At 33.7% G+C, this 14,858-nt stretch overlaps 1 long non-coding RNA gene across 1 annotated transcript; it reads right to left on the bottom strand.

The window, feature by feature from the left end:
• On the bottom strand, positions 1–12,858 carry LOC150109518 (uncharacterized). Its single transcript, XR_016549882.1, has 2 exons — positions 12,508–12,858; positions 1–315 (listed from the first exon to the last, which is right to left on the bottom strand). It is a non-coding gene; the product is annotated as an uncharacterized LOC150109518 (long non-coding RNA).
• Between the last annotated feature and the right edge of the window lie 2,000 nt (positions 12,859–14,858).

Genomic DNA, 14,858 nt, shown 5'->3' with positions numbered 1-14,858 from the left:
TTTTGTAGCATGAAACATTTTATTTGTGCTATGCAGAACAAGTTTACAAAAATCTGGGCTTAAAGATTAATTACGGTATGAAGTCATTAATTAATAAATGAAGAAAGCAAAGATGCCGGCCTGGCTGGCTGAGTGGTGTTGCGTATCCGCTCTCCAGCCAAAAGGCTGTGGGTTCGAATCCTGCCATGGGCATGGATGTTTGTGAGTGTCTGTGGAAATACTAGTGGTGGTGGTCGGCGGTAGATGGCGTCGGTGTATTGAGCAGTGGAGACAGTTGTAGAGCAGGTGCCCTCCCTCGATGAGTCCTTGGACTCCCTGGAGGTGTCAAATAATAATAATAAAGATTAATCTTTGTTGTTAATTATTTAGCTTATGACAAATCAGAATTTACATTTTTCATATAGTAAGTAATGTCATTGAATACATGTAGTACTATTAATAAACAGTTATGATGATGTCAAGCACCGAGTGCCAAACATGGCTTTGCACGTAGCAGGTTGTTTACTAATAGAAAAATGCATTTTTTGAAAATTTCTTTACTAAAACATAATTGAAAAACTATGAAAGTTTGCATTTGTGTATAATCAAATCTTCAAATAAATTACATAATTAATGGGGGGGGGAAACATTCCATAGTGTCGCAGAACTCAAACTGCAAAAAGTTGGATTCTTTGTTTTGATACATATGTAGTTTTTCGTAGCCACATCTAAGAGGAAGTGAAAAAAAAAAAGAATTTTTAATGATGGTCCCATCCAGGCAACACCTGGCTTATTTGTGGTACATTAATATGAGTTTTTGAAATCCCAGCCATGAAAGGTTTCAAAGACAGTAATACCATGGATAAGCTAAAGATTAGATAATTCTTGATTCTTGCTCTTGAATGAATGGTTCAATAACCAGTCTTCATCATCAAATTCCTATGTACCCTCAAGGAGGTGTATAGGATGTTATGATATTATTATTATATGATTAAGCTTACATTATTATTAAACTCCTATCAAAAATTTTAATCCAGATTAATTATTATTATGATTCAGGCCTCCATGGAGTCAAAAGACTCATCATGGGAGGCCCATCCTAAAAAACATTGCATACAATATCACTCATTAACCGTTTGTGTGCTCTCATCATTCTATTAGGTAATGCATTCCACAGTTCAACCACCCTCCATGCAAAGAAACCATTCCTCACCTTCTTGCTCACAACTTCCTTTCATAACTTCCAGGGAGGACCCCTTGTCCTTGCTCCTTCCCTCTGTTCCACGAAGTGAAAAAACTCCCCAATGTCAACCCTGTAACTACCTCTCAACATCACATCGCATCACCTCTCCATCTATTCCAAATTCCCTCAACCTGTCTTCATAACCAACATTGTACAGTCCTGATACCATCTTTGTTATCTGCCTCTGCACTCTTTCAACAGTTAATTTATCCTCTTCAAATCCTGGGGACCAAATTTCAGAAACATAGTCCAAGTGTGGTCTGATCAGGGCTTTATACAATGGAGTGACAATTCTTTTATCCCTGCAGGTCAGCATCCTTTTCAGTATTGCAGCAGTTACCTTTACCACCTTTGCAATACGTTCCTTGAATTTCAGGTTTCTATTAATTGCCCCAGATCGCTTGCCTCTCCCCTTACCTCCTCCAGTACAGTTCCTCTGACAAAGTATGCAACCTCCCATCGATGTATTCCAAACTTGAAGACTTGACATTTTGCTACATTAAACTGGTATCCCCATTCATTTGCCCATTGTCCAGTTTATTCAAATCCTCTTGCAGGGCTGCCACATCTGCACTATTACTAATAACCCTTCCCAGCTTCACATCATCTGCAAACAATTAAATATCTCCCTGCAATCCACTGACAGGCATTGATATAAAGGTTAAACAATAGAGGTCACAGTACAGAGCCCTGTGGGACTCCCACTTGTAACCTTCTGCCTCCTTGATATTGCCCCCTCCCCCTCTTACACAACTCTCTGATACCTATCAGATAGCCAATCCTGAATCCTGTTCACTAATCTAACATCTAAACCCATGTGCTGCAACTTAAATATCAGCTTATCATGTGGCACCCTGTCAAATGGCTTTGCAAAATCGCAAAAAAATGGCAGAATATGCCTTTCCCTCATCAACCACCTCTTGTTATTTTATTATAAAAAGCAATCGTATTACTAAAGCAAGAGAGTCCCTTAACAAATCCATGTTGACTCTTACAGATAACATTACCCTCATCTGCCCAAAGCTGTATGTGGTCCCTCACTAATTTCTCCAAGATCTTAACAACTACTGACGAAACACAAACTGGCCTATAATTTGACACTTTCAGTCTGCTACCACCCTTATACAATGGCACTCTTATCCTCCTTCCACTCCTTGGGTACCTTTCCCTTGGCCAGACTTTCATTGAAAAGCCAGGTCAATGGAGCTGTCAATTCTTTAGCACATTCTCTCAAAACCTGTGGCAAAATTCCATCCAATCCCACTGCTTTATTGACATCCAGAGTAATCAGTATTTGAAACACACTCTCCTCTTGCACTTCTAAACCTCGAACCTGCCCTATCCCTCTAGTATCAAAACCTACTTCTCCAGGATTAAATATCCCAATAAAATGTTCATTGAACAACTCCACATATCCTTTGCATCAGTTCACTCTATTCCCATTTTATCCCACAGTGTCATTCTTCCACAATCATTTCTCCTCCTATTGGACACATAGCTAAAAAATTCCTTACGATTTTCTTTGGATCTCAGGGCCAAATCTCTTCTCATATTTCAGTTTTGCCTTCCTTACCATACTAGTCACTCTCCTGGCTTGAGTCTTATATTCTTCATGTATCTGTTCATGCCAAGTAACTGGATCCCTGAAGTGACAGAAGGCCTTGAGTGAGTGGAGTGAGATATTCATTTTACTGTGATTGAGGGCAGATTGCTCTTTAGAGTCGACCTATGAATCCATATACATTCCTGGTGGGGTGATCATGTTCAGAAAGTGATCTATTTGAAATCAAATCATCAGGCTACCCAAACAATGAGTAAGTATCATTTCTTGCATGAAATTCATTAATGTGATGTACTCATCCCTCCCCCTCCATTCGAGTTAAAGGTGTAGAGATTAGCTGTACTTGTTTTGTCGAATTGGGTTGACTTCTTTAAAACTAAATTGCATCTGCTTAATTAGCGAGTTTCTCTGTTTTGTTTCTAAACAAAAGATTTTACAGAGACTAATAGGAGAGATCGGAATCAAATAAGCGTGCAGACTGGTTTTCTACAAGTCTACATTTTTCGATTCAAAACAGAATCTTCAGCCCAACCATCAAGATCCTAAAGAAACTCAGAACTAGAAAACAAACTCATGAGAGACATGATGAAAGATGTCATCTGACAGGATCTGTGTGAAGGTACATTGGAGAAAGAACACAAACCAACAGGATAATTCAGTCATACATGCCACTGAATAGAATACTACAGTGCAAAAAAGGCAGCAACATTGCTCATAACACTAAAATTACAGAAATCATTTTCTTTGATAACTTTTTTTGTTGTTGTTGTTGACTGCAAACCAAGTTGTTTTTCACAATAAACATGCCAAGAAAATATCTTCGTAGCTTAATTGTCAGTTAGGGCAGCCAGGCAAGCAATAGCTTCTGAAGTCATTTGTGGAACAGTTTGGCAAAATGGTCACCAGGCTACAGCATCACTGTCCTCCCTAGAAAAACTACAATCACTTCCTTCTCAGTTGCAAACTCAGACTAGCTATCGGTACAAGATGGTGGGCAAACAGCAGGTGAAACTTGTTGAAGTAGGACTGAGAATCATGCAATAAGATCCTTCTACTATTTATGAGAATATTCCTTATGCAAGTTTCTATGATGACAGAGTAAATGATGACAGTGACATAGCTAGAGCTTTTGCTGCCTGGGACGGTCCCTGAGTTTGCCGCCCCTCTCAATACATGTGCTGTACCAAAAATACTACAAAAGTCAAAATGACATTTGGGAAATAAATTAAAACACTGTTTATTTTGAAGTAAAACTTTAATTTCAACATTCTAAAATTCTATTTTTCTTGATTTTCTGTTAGCAAAATTGTCAATGACATTGGCGAAGTCCATTTCATGGTAATGTAGGTAATTCTTAATCAATTTTATTTAGAAAAACTCCTCTCACAACTAGCAACACTTACAGCAATTGTGAGGAAAATTCGCAGTAGTATTACAATATCTGGAACTGAGTTCTCGAGATTGTATTTTAGAATTAACTGCAAAAATTCAAAAAAGGTTCCAAGTGCCACTTTGAACCTTTTTTGAACTTTTGTGGCTCCATGTGCTTCCTCATATATATTGCTTGGTGGCAAAGTGATGGTTGCAGAGAAGACACATGTAATCTACTAGCTTTTTGCCATTTCTGTTGTACATGCTACCAGCACGGGTCTTTGCCAGAAACAGACCTGGAAAAGGAAACTCTATCGTTACAATATTCCATATACAACACAATATGTATTGTATTTATAATACACAGCATAAATAATATATCCCTTCATTTATCAACAATGTTTTATAATGTATTACTTTCTAGTCGCACTATGAATTCTGACTATGTCTCAGGTGCTATAATACCCATCTAATGTATTACAGGAATAGTTGATCAGTGAAAATTTATTTGCATTGTGTCACTTAGCAAACAATGCTTTCAAATTTTCTTGCTTCTGAAACTGCTGTTTCTTCTTACTCCAAAACTTTTATACCTCCATGTGTGAGCATTTCTGATTGAATATCATCTGGTAACCTTATACAAATCAAAAATCTGCCCAGCTATGGAATACTGTTCTCACATTTGGAGTGAGGTCCCTAAGAGCTCCCTCAAAGATATATGGCAAATGTTAATCTATAACAGCATCAATAATTCCCCCACTTAGTACTAAGCCTGTTAGTACACGTGCAACTGCTGTCCAACATCACTTCACAGTGCACCTTGAAACCCACAGAACAAGTTTCTTTTCCTCCTCCTTCATCCCTGCTACTACTACTGTATTGTGAAACAGTCTTCCCTCTGATGTGTTTCCCATAGAATACAATATACAGTCTTTTAAATCAAATGTAAACAAGTTTGTCCTTTCCCAACCTCTCGTGTATGGGCTCAACATAAATTCTACTTCAGTCCACTTTTCCTCCTTTCAAGTGTCTGATTGTTTTTTCATACCTCAGATATGTACTTCCAATTGGTTGAAAATATTCAAGAGAAATGCACTGTTCTTCACTGCTTATTTCATTTAACAATCTTTCAAAATAATGACTCCAGACATCCAGAAAATCTTTAACTTCACTTTTATATCTCCATTATCATCTTTGATTCCATTTGCTATACCCTTTTCTCTATTCCTAAAGCTTTTTCAACAGCCTCCAAAACATTTTCACACCTTCATGACATTTATCTTTTGTCCACAAAGAAGTTTCAATATGCTTTCTTCTTTTCCAGGATTACCTCTTTAGTTTGTTGTCTCCTCCATGATGAAATTTTCTATCCTTGCAAACAACCAGTTTATTTTACAGTTAAAGATAACTGCCGATCAGTTACCATTCCCACTATTCCTGTTTAAACACAAGCAAATCTTGAGTATTTCTCCTTTAAAGGATCTCTCAGAGAGCCTTTATTGGTAACTGAAAAAGAAATGTCAGACAATTGGATGGAGGGTGACAATGGATTTGCTAATGCTTTGATGGGTTTCCCTTACATAATTTTATTTCACTAAAGTTATATGTGGTAATACTATATTAAAATTTTAATTTTTCTGTATTGTGGAAGCATATGAAAACGTGTGTGTGTGTCAGTGTGAGGACAGATTGAGGAAATGTAACTACAGAATTTAAAAATAGGACATGTGATATAATTGAGACATAAGATGTTGAGAAGTGTTCACCAAATAGATTGGAAAGACTTTTAAAGAGAAAAAACAAAGTACCATCACATGAAATATGAGCAGAGGCATGTAATGTAGATTTTTTTGCATGGTGTGATGAGCATGTACACTAAGAGAGTTAGCAAGAAAGTGAATGATTTTAAGAGATTTAGCAGAAAGTGAATGGTTTTAAGATGCGTTGTTTTGTGGAACATGGAGGACCTCTTGCAATAACTTTACAGACTGTGTGGAAGTCCTGTGGTGATGGTAATATTGTTACTGTTGTTATTTTAGCAGTCAGGCAGGAGACGTTTTGTTCATATAAAAGCTGAAAGACACAAACTCCATGTACTAAATTATATATACTACTAAATGTGTTAAGGACTGCTTTTATGTTTATGAGGGAGAAACAGGTGCACTTTCAGGAAATAAAACTACTTGGGGGAGGAGGAGGGGAGTTTGCTACCCTGCATGCAGGTTGGATTCTGTATGTTTTCACACTTCTAGCAAAGTGTGAAATTTATTTATGTGAATATTTTTTACAAATTTATAGCAGTGTTTTTTTTTTCAAGATACTATATTATACTACTTGAAATGCACTCCTTACGTAGTTCTGTATTAATAAAAATGAATATATATGTATATATATTCATTTTTATATACATATATATATATGTATATATTTTATATACATATATATATATGTGTATATAAAAATGAATTTAAATGACTCTATACTGAGAAAGAAAAGTTTAATGTTAAGATACGACTAGTTTTGTTGAAATTCAACTTCTTCAGGTATCACAGGCAAAGAATTACATAAAAAATAACAGAGACATGATAAAATACATTAACAGATCTAGTATAAAACACACAAGTACATTTAAAAACAGGAATGCATGCTTGAGTTCCAACTGAAGTTGACTACGTGTGTGAGCTGACACAAGTGCACCAGTATTGGACAGTGGCAATGTGTGCATCAGAAATATTGTAGCTAAGGCTGTTATTAATATGAGATGAATCAAGCGATATTTCTCTAGATTCAATTATTCTTCTTTCAAGTTCATCATAGCATACATGGATATTAGAAGTTTGTGGCCAGTCTATGAGGTGTTGGCGGCCTTCATCCGAGTTGACAGAGAAGAGAATGTGGCTAGAATGAGCGCTGGCCCTGGTTCTGTTGTAGGAAATGTCTCTTTGGAGTTCTCCCATGCGTAAAAGGATGGATTTAGCTGTCTGGCCGCAGTATGGTTTGCCACAATCACACAAAATCTTGTAGACTCCTGGATACTGAGTAGGAAGATGTTTCATTTTAGGTCTACTTAGTATGGAGCAAAGTTTAGGAAACGTAGTGAAGCAAGTCCTAATGTTGAATTTCTGAAGCATTTTGGCTAGTTTTGGGTAGAGAGAGAGAGAGCTGATATATGGTAACGAAATAAAAGCCCTTGATGGGGAAGAATCTTCAAAAGCAGTTGGGCGGTGGACAGAGAGAAACTTATTAATCTTTTTAAGAGAGAATCCATTGTTAACAAAAGACTTTTTAAGAAAATTGAGTTCATATTCAATTTCTGTTTCATCTGTTAATAAAGATCTGGCTCGATGTGCCAGGGTTGAAATAATACCAAACTTTTGTGGAGGGTAGTGATGGGAAGAAGCATGAAGGTATGTCTGTGTGAGTGGGTTTTCTTTTCATGTTCCCAGATGAAAAATATGATGTATTTCTCATCTGGGAACATGGTGTCAACAACCTCAACTTTTTCCGGGACCACCTCAACAAGTTTCATCAGAAAATCAATTTCACCTGTGAACTGGAATCCAACGACTCTTCCCTTTCTGGACTTAAAACTTAAGAGATGCGCTGAAAATATCAAAATCTCCATTTTTAGAAAACCCACTCACACAGACAGATACCTTCATGCTTCTTCTCATCACTACCCTCCAGAAAAGTTTGGTATTATTTCAACCCTTTGCACATTGAGCCAGATCTTTATTAACAGATGAAACAGAAATTGAATATGAAGTCAATTTTCTTAAAAAGTCTTTTGTTAACAATGGATTCTCTCTTAAAAAGATTAATAAATTTCTCTCTGTCCACCGCTCAACTGCTTTTGAAGATTCTTCTCCATCAAGAGCTTTTATTTCGTTACCATATATCAGCTCTCTCTCTCTCCCCAAAACTAGCCAAAATGCTTCAGAAATTCAACATTAGGACTTGCTTCACACGTTTCCTAAACTTTGCTCCATACTAAGTAGACCTAAAATGAAACATCTTCCTACTCAGTATCCAGGAGTCTACAAGATTTTGTGTGATTGTGGCAAACCATACTGTGGCCAGACAGCTAAATCCATCCTTTTACACATGGGAGAGCTCCAAAGAGACATTTCCTACAACAGAACCAAGGCCAGCGCTCTCTCTAGCCACGTTCTCTTCTCTGTCAACTCGGATGAAGGCCACCAACACCTCGTAGACTGGCCACAAACTTCTAATATCCATGTATGCTATGATGAACTTGAAAAAGAATAATTGAATCTAGAGAAATATTGCTTGATTCATCTCATTAATAACATTCATTAATAACAGCCTTAGCTACAATATTTCTGATGCACACATTGCCACTGTCCAATACTGGTGCACTTGTGTTAGCTCACACACGTAGTCAACTTCAGTTGGAACTCAAGCACGCATTCCTGTTTTTAAATGTACTTGTGTGTTTTATACTAGATCTGTTAATGTATTTTATCATGTCTCTGTTATTTTTTATGTAATTCTTTGCCTGTGATACCCGAAGAAGTTGAATTTCAGCGAAACTAGTCGTATCTTAACATTAAACTTTTCTTTCTCAGTATAGAGTCATTTAAATTCATTTTTATATATATTTTCTACCAAGTAAATTATGATCAATAATATATACATGCATGTGGATATGCATACATATAAGTGCATAATTTTTAATAAAAATAAATATTTAGCCACCGAATACTATCAACCTGTTCAACCTATCAATCAGTACAATCACTGCAACTCTGTAGAAACTTCTCTGAACAAAATTAAGAGATATTTAAATAAGATAGTTTATTTAGCAGTGTTTTATTCATCATTAATGAAAGAATATATTTTTAAAGGAGTCCTGTATTTTTAATTTATAAAATTATATAAATGAAAAGAATTTTTCAAAATCTCTTCATTAAAGAACAATTGAAATGGCTAATTCAGTTGAAGTAGGAGTTTTAATTTGAAAGAATTAAAACACCTACTTCATTTCTAATTAATACAAATTGAAAGAAAAGAGTGCATAATTTGAAAATTGGCTGTGTAATCACATTAGATGAAATAGTTGCTTGGCAAACTTTTTTTTCCAAAGTATATACTAGTGCTAGTCTTTGGTTTTTAGTTCCTCCTTTAGTTTTTAAATATGAGGTCAGTTCATTTAAATATTTTAGAAATTATATCATGTAAGATGTGTTTTAAAAATAGTAATCCTAATGTAATTGAGAAGCACAGTGATGATATTGTAATAGTTTAATCCTTAATGACTGCGCAGGGCATGGTTATCCAAATAAATTCGAAAAGTGATGTTAATTGCACAGAGTGTTAATAAGCCTTTGAATTTGAATAAAAATGATTTAAAATAGCTGTTTGTACAGAACACTGATACCTTTAAAAAAAAAAAAAAAAGTTGAAATGAAAATGCTACTGGGGAAGAGTGGAATGTTCTATATCATAACTGTATGCATTTCAAAAGAGGTCAATTGTTATGTCATTATTCTGATAACTATACTTATGTACACAGTTCTATGTTTTCTGTATAAGAAACATGAAGAAAATAATATAATTATTAGCATTTCTTTTAAAATTCTTATTACGTAAAATAAGTGTCTACCTCTAACTCATTTGAAGGAGAAAGTAGAGAGAGAGAAAAGTACTTTAATTAATATAGTATGGATCAATTGGAAAAAAAAAATTTCTGTATGAATTTTACTGGTATTCATTATTTTACTGATAGCCTGTTTGAAATAGTTTGAAATAATTTATATAAAATAGTTTAGTTTGAAACTAAACATTCATATTTCTGTATATGAATGTTTAGTTTTATTATTTTTGTTAATATACCTAAAAAAAAAAAAAGGAAAAGAAGCTGTTTAAAATAGTCATATTACCTCATTAATTAGACTTGGAACAGGGTAAGACCATGCACTTTTCTCAAATAGTTCATACTTCATTTTATATATTATGTATATGATCTTAAAGGATTTTTGTGTTAACACCATTTGAGCTCATCAAAATGTATAATGAAAAATATTCAGTAATATTTAAAAAAATTCATTGTAGTAAAAGTACTGTGCATCCACTAGGATGGACAGTATATTATGCCTACTAAAAATTATATTCTTGTTTTTGTCCATATTTTACCTAGTGAAAACAGAAGTTTGCATGTGAAGTATTTTTATTATAATTAATTGTAAAAATACATATCTCATATTTTAACACCACTTGTGTAAAATATAGTGAAAACAAGAGTATAATTTTATTTCAGGTGTATTGTAACTATTCAAATTAGTGGAAAAAACTCAGTTAATAATGTGATAAACATTGCTTGCGAGAAGTGTATGTATGAAATCTGCTATCAAGTTTAAAATAAAGTTTTGCAGTTGACTATAAAAATATGGTAATATACCATTTTGCTACTTGTATAATTGAAAAGTATGACTTTGCTATCAAGTTAATTCTGTTATCACTACAGATCCAGCTCCTTGCTGATGAAGTGTTTATGTGTGTGTGGTGAAGAACCTTCTATGATGAGTCATTGACTCCAGGAAGCAGATGAGATTTGGGATTGATGGTTGACAGTGTTTCAAAGATTGCATATCATAGTGCTTCTATGATAAGAAGTTCTCTGACATGTTGGGATAATGAAGTGAAGGAAGTGGCCGTGCCACTATATAAAGCACAGATCAGACTGCACTTGGACTATTGTGTTCAGATTTGGTCACCTGGTTTTCAGTGTGATATGGAAATATTGAAGAGGATCCAGAGATGAGTGACTAAGACAATATCAGGACTTTGGAATGCTGGCTATGGAGAAAGGTTAAAGAAATGTGGATTGCAGAGTTTGGTGGATAGGAGGAAAAGAGATGATATGATAGTAGACCTTTAAGTTAATGAGAGGATTTTATTGGATTAATCCAGATGGGATCATAAAAAGAGTAGAAGGGGAGATGGGAAGAAACCAGTGGCCATCCCTGGAAGTTATGTAAGAATGCTATGAAGAGGGATGTGAGGAGTAGATTTTTTACATGGAGAATTGTCAGTGAATGGAATGCATTACCAGAATGTGTTGTTAATGCAAGGAGCGTTAAGGATGATGAAAATGTTGTCAATTGAATGAACCTCCCGTGATGAGTTTGTCAACTCCATGGAGGGTGCAATAATAATAATAATATGTTCTGGTGCAGCTGACAAATCTTTTCTGGATAGTCTGCCAAAACCACAAAAGTAAGGGGCTGTTTCTTAGCTCGTGTGCCAAAATTTTATATTAAATACATTAATAATAAATTATTATATTTAATCATTGAATGATTTGTATATATATATATATATATTTTTTTTTTTTTTTAAAATTTTATGTTGGGTTGAGTAAATAGTAACGAAAAACTGCTTATGTTTTATTTTTCTTTATGCAGTTTATAAAGAAGTAGAATTCTGTTGAGAATTCTCTTATTTAGTCCAACATAAAAGTAGAGGGACTTATCAGACATGATTTTTTTCCCACAATAAATTATACATTACACCTTAACTTTCATGATGTGGTCATTAATTTATATATATTGTCTGATAATCAAATAATGATTTTTTTTTTACATTTTTTTTTTTTTATTTGGCTCCAGCATACTTTGATCTAACACTTGTGACTGTCTTCCTCGTTAGATGATGATTTGTTAGAGACTTGTTAAAATAAAGGAAATGTTAAGTTAGGATTCGGTTGTATAAGATGCTAACCCTGCCTTTGGTTTATTATCACAGATGCACTGTGCGACACAGTTTCCTCTTTTAAAATGTACATTTTGGATATACAGACTTCCTTCTCTATGTATCTTGGTATCTTGCCAACAAGTACTGTCTCATATTTCATTTTTCGCATGTATGCCATAGACTGTTGCTGTTTAATGGATGCCTGGGCAACTTGTAGTGAAGTCAACTATTCTCATTATGCAAGTAGCTAATCATGAAAATACTTCACACACAACTTTTATTCTTTGTTTATATTAAACTAAATATAAATGGGGAAAAAAAGTTATGTCTTGTCAAGTATAATGGGTTAAAAATAATAGCACTGAATATATCTAGATGTGTGTATTGTGCATAAGCATTTTCTTTTGAAAGAAAAAAATAAGCAAATTTAAGAAATTAATTTCATAAACTTGCTTTTTTTAATTTCTTATGAATGATGCTGCTATAATAGTAGTTCATTGCACTTTACATTAGAAAAACTGTGTAATATAGTTCATATATTAAAAGAAACTTTGCATGAGTCTTGTAGCTGTACTCCCATTTTAACTTTTAAGTGCTTTTTTCATGACATTTAACAATGGAAAAAAAAAAAGATTACCTGTTGGGAAATCTCTGATATTATATTTTCACTATTCTGATACCAGACATATACTGTATATTTCTTGCACAATTTCTTAAACACTGCCAAGCCTCTTTAAGAGAGTTGTCATATAAAATGACTACTTCATGCATATTGACTTTTATCACACCCATAACTTCATAAGGGTAAGTAAGCAATGAATCGGGTTGAAAAAGTTTCTATCTTTAATATGATTTTCTGCCTGTTTAAGTTGCAACTCATTTTAACAACACTTATTGCAGTTCTAAATTTGGGTCTCATATATAAACAAGTAAGAAATAATGGTACACAACACTGGTGGATTCTGGGAATGATGATTTTACCTCCTTCCCTGCCTGAAAAAAATCAGAACAAAAAATTATTTAAAATTTTCAGTTAAATAACAAAAAATAAACCTATCTATACTTTTTTTTTCTTCATTATAGTACAAATGAAAAAGTTGAAAGAAATATTTTAACTACAAAATAATTCAACTTGGAAAACTAAATAAATAAATTCAGATTTAAAATTTAACGATATGACTTGTAATTAAGAGTCTTAAGAGTCTGGCTTCAGTGTAACTTACATAGAAAGGAAGAATAACCAGAGTGGATTTCAAAAGTGACATGAAATAACATACAGTAAAACATATAGATCTGAAAGAGTTGTGAATAAAAGTAACTTTTTCTGTTCACCATTGTAAGATATATAAAGAATTTGAACCTGCATTTGTATTTTTGGCATTGTTAGTTGGTCAGTTAAAATAGTCTTAAAGTTTTTTACACTTGATTAGAAACTAAATTATACTAGCCTAGAAATTATATTCCTCTACTAGACCAGAAATTATATTCCTCTACTAGACCAGAAATTATATTCTTGAACAAAATTTGTATGTGAAGTATCTTCACAACTAGGTGACTTGTATATAGAGGCTGTTGACTTCACATCAAATTGCCTTCTGCATTGATTTAGTTTTCAGTATCTCCATGGGTCTAACTTCCACTGACAAAATCTTAATAAAAGTCAAAACCAGTCTGAGTAGTGACCCTTCTCATAATGCATGATAATATACACATCAAAAACTACTGTGTGTTATAAGCTACTGAGGCAATCTGATGAGAAATCATCAGTCTCGTATACCAATAGCTTAGTTGTGAAGATACTTCAGGAGCAAACAATGTTTGCTCACACTTGAGTAAAGGATTAAAACAAGAATATAATTTCTTGTTTAGTATCATTTAAAATAATTTCCCTTTTGCTAAATAGCATGAGAAGTGTATGTATGTGATAAATATATGTTGATTTCTCAGATGGTGTATAATCACTTCCTACTAACATCTTAAATGTAAACTGTAATATTTTATCTTATCCTATTATTCACTTGTATATCTATTCTGTACATTTTATGTTCTAAGCTTTTCCCCCTTCTCTCCCTCCTCCTGATGTGCTTGTATTCAGTTCTGATATCCATAGCCAGATTATTTGTATTCCAGAAGATAATCTATTCTACTTTTTTTGCTGTGGTACTTATTTATGTTATTTCTCATTCATTTCATTCTTTTGATCATTTTGTTTTATATATATATATATTTTTTTTTTTCTGTAGAATTTTATCATTGTATTTATTCATACTGGGCATAAGCAAATTAACAAGCTTTCTGTTTTTTTCTAACTAGAATTTGTAGCCTTCTATTTTGCAAGCTAGTTATCGAAAGTGTTTCACAATAAATGAATTGAGTGGTATGAATGGTGGATTGTATGGAATGGTATGCCCTCTTGTGATGAATCCTTAGACTCCTTGGAGGTGTCTAAGGATTCATCAATGCAAACTTTGTTTGCTTATGTTGGGATAAAGGATTAAACTAAGAATATAATTTCTTGGCATCTTTAATTTAATAAATAATTCTGTAAGGAGAAATATCCTGTTACATTATTTAAGAGAACATTTAAAATTTCCAAGAAGAAATAAAACATATGACAACTTATATTTATTCTGACTTTTGATATTATAATGTATAATAAATAAATAAAGTAGAAAGAGAACCCCCAAGTTGTCTAATTTAGATGGTTTTAATCTGGATGTCTGGAGGAGGCTGTTTCTTACATACTAACTGTTGTCTTGAACTGAGCTAACTTATTTTTCTAACTTATTTATCTTTCTTTGGTAATTTCCAAAGACTGGCTTGTGAGATTCTGGTCAGTATTAAAATAATCATCTCAGTGATTGACTCTCTTACAAATATGCTATAATGGTAAGCTCAGCAACTCATGGTGAAATCATGACATTTAGAAATGGAAGCATGAAGTTACTTCATGCACACAGAGGGAAAAAAAAAAACTATGTTTTGAAA

The sequence above is a fragment of the Typopeltis vanoorti genome, chromosome 2 (assembly GCF_054136105.1).
Source record: "Typopeltis vanoorti isolate ZY-2024b chromosome 2, IOZ_Tvanoo_1.0, whole genome shotgun sequence".
Classification (NCBI taxonomy): Eukaryota; Metazoa; Arthropoda; class Arachnida; order Uropygi; family Thelyphonidae; genus Typopeltis; species Typopeltis vanoorti.
Note: the sequence above shows the minus strand (reverse complement) of the source record. Positions and strands in the feature narration are given on the sequence as shown.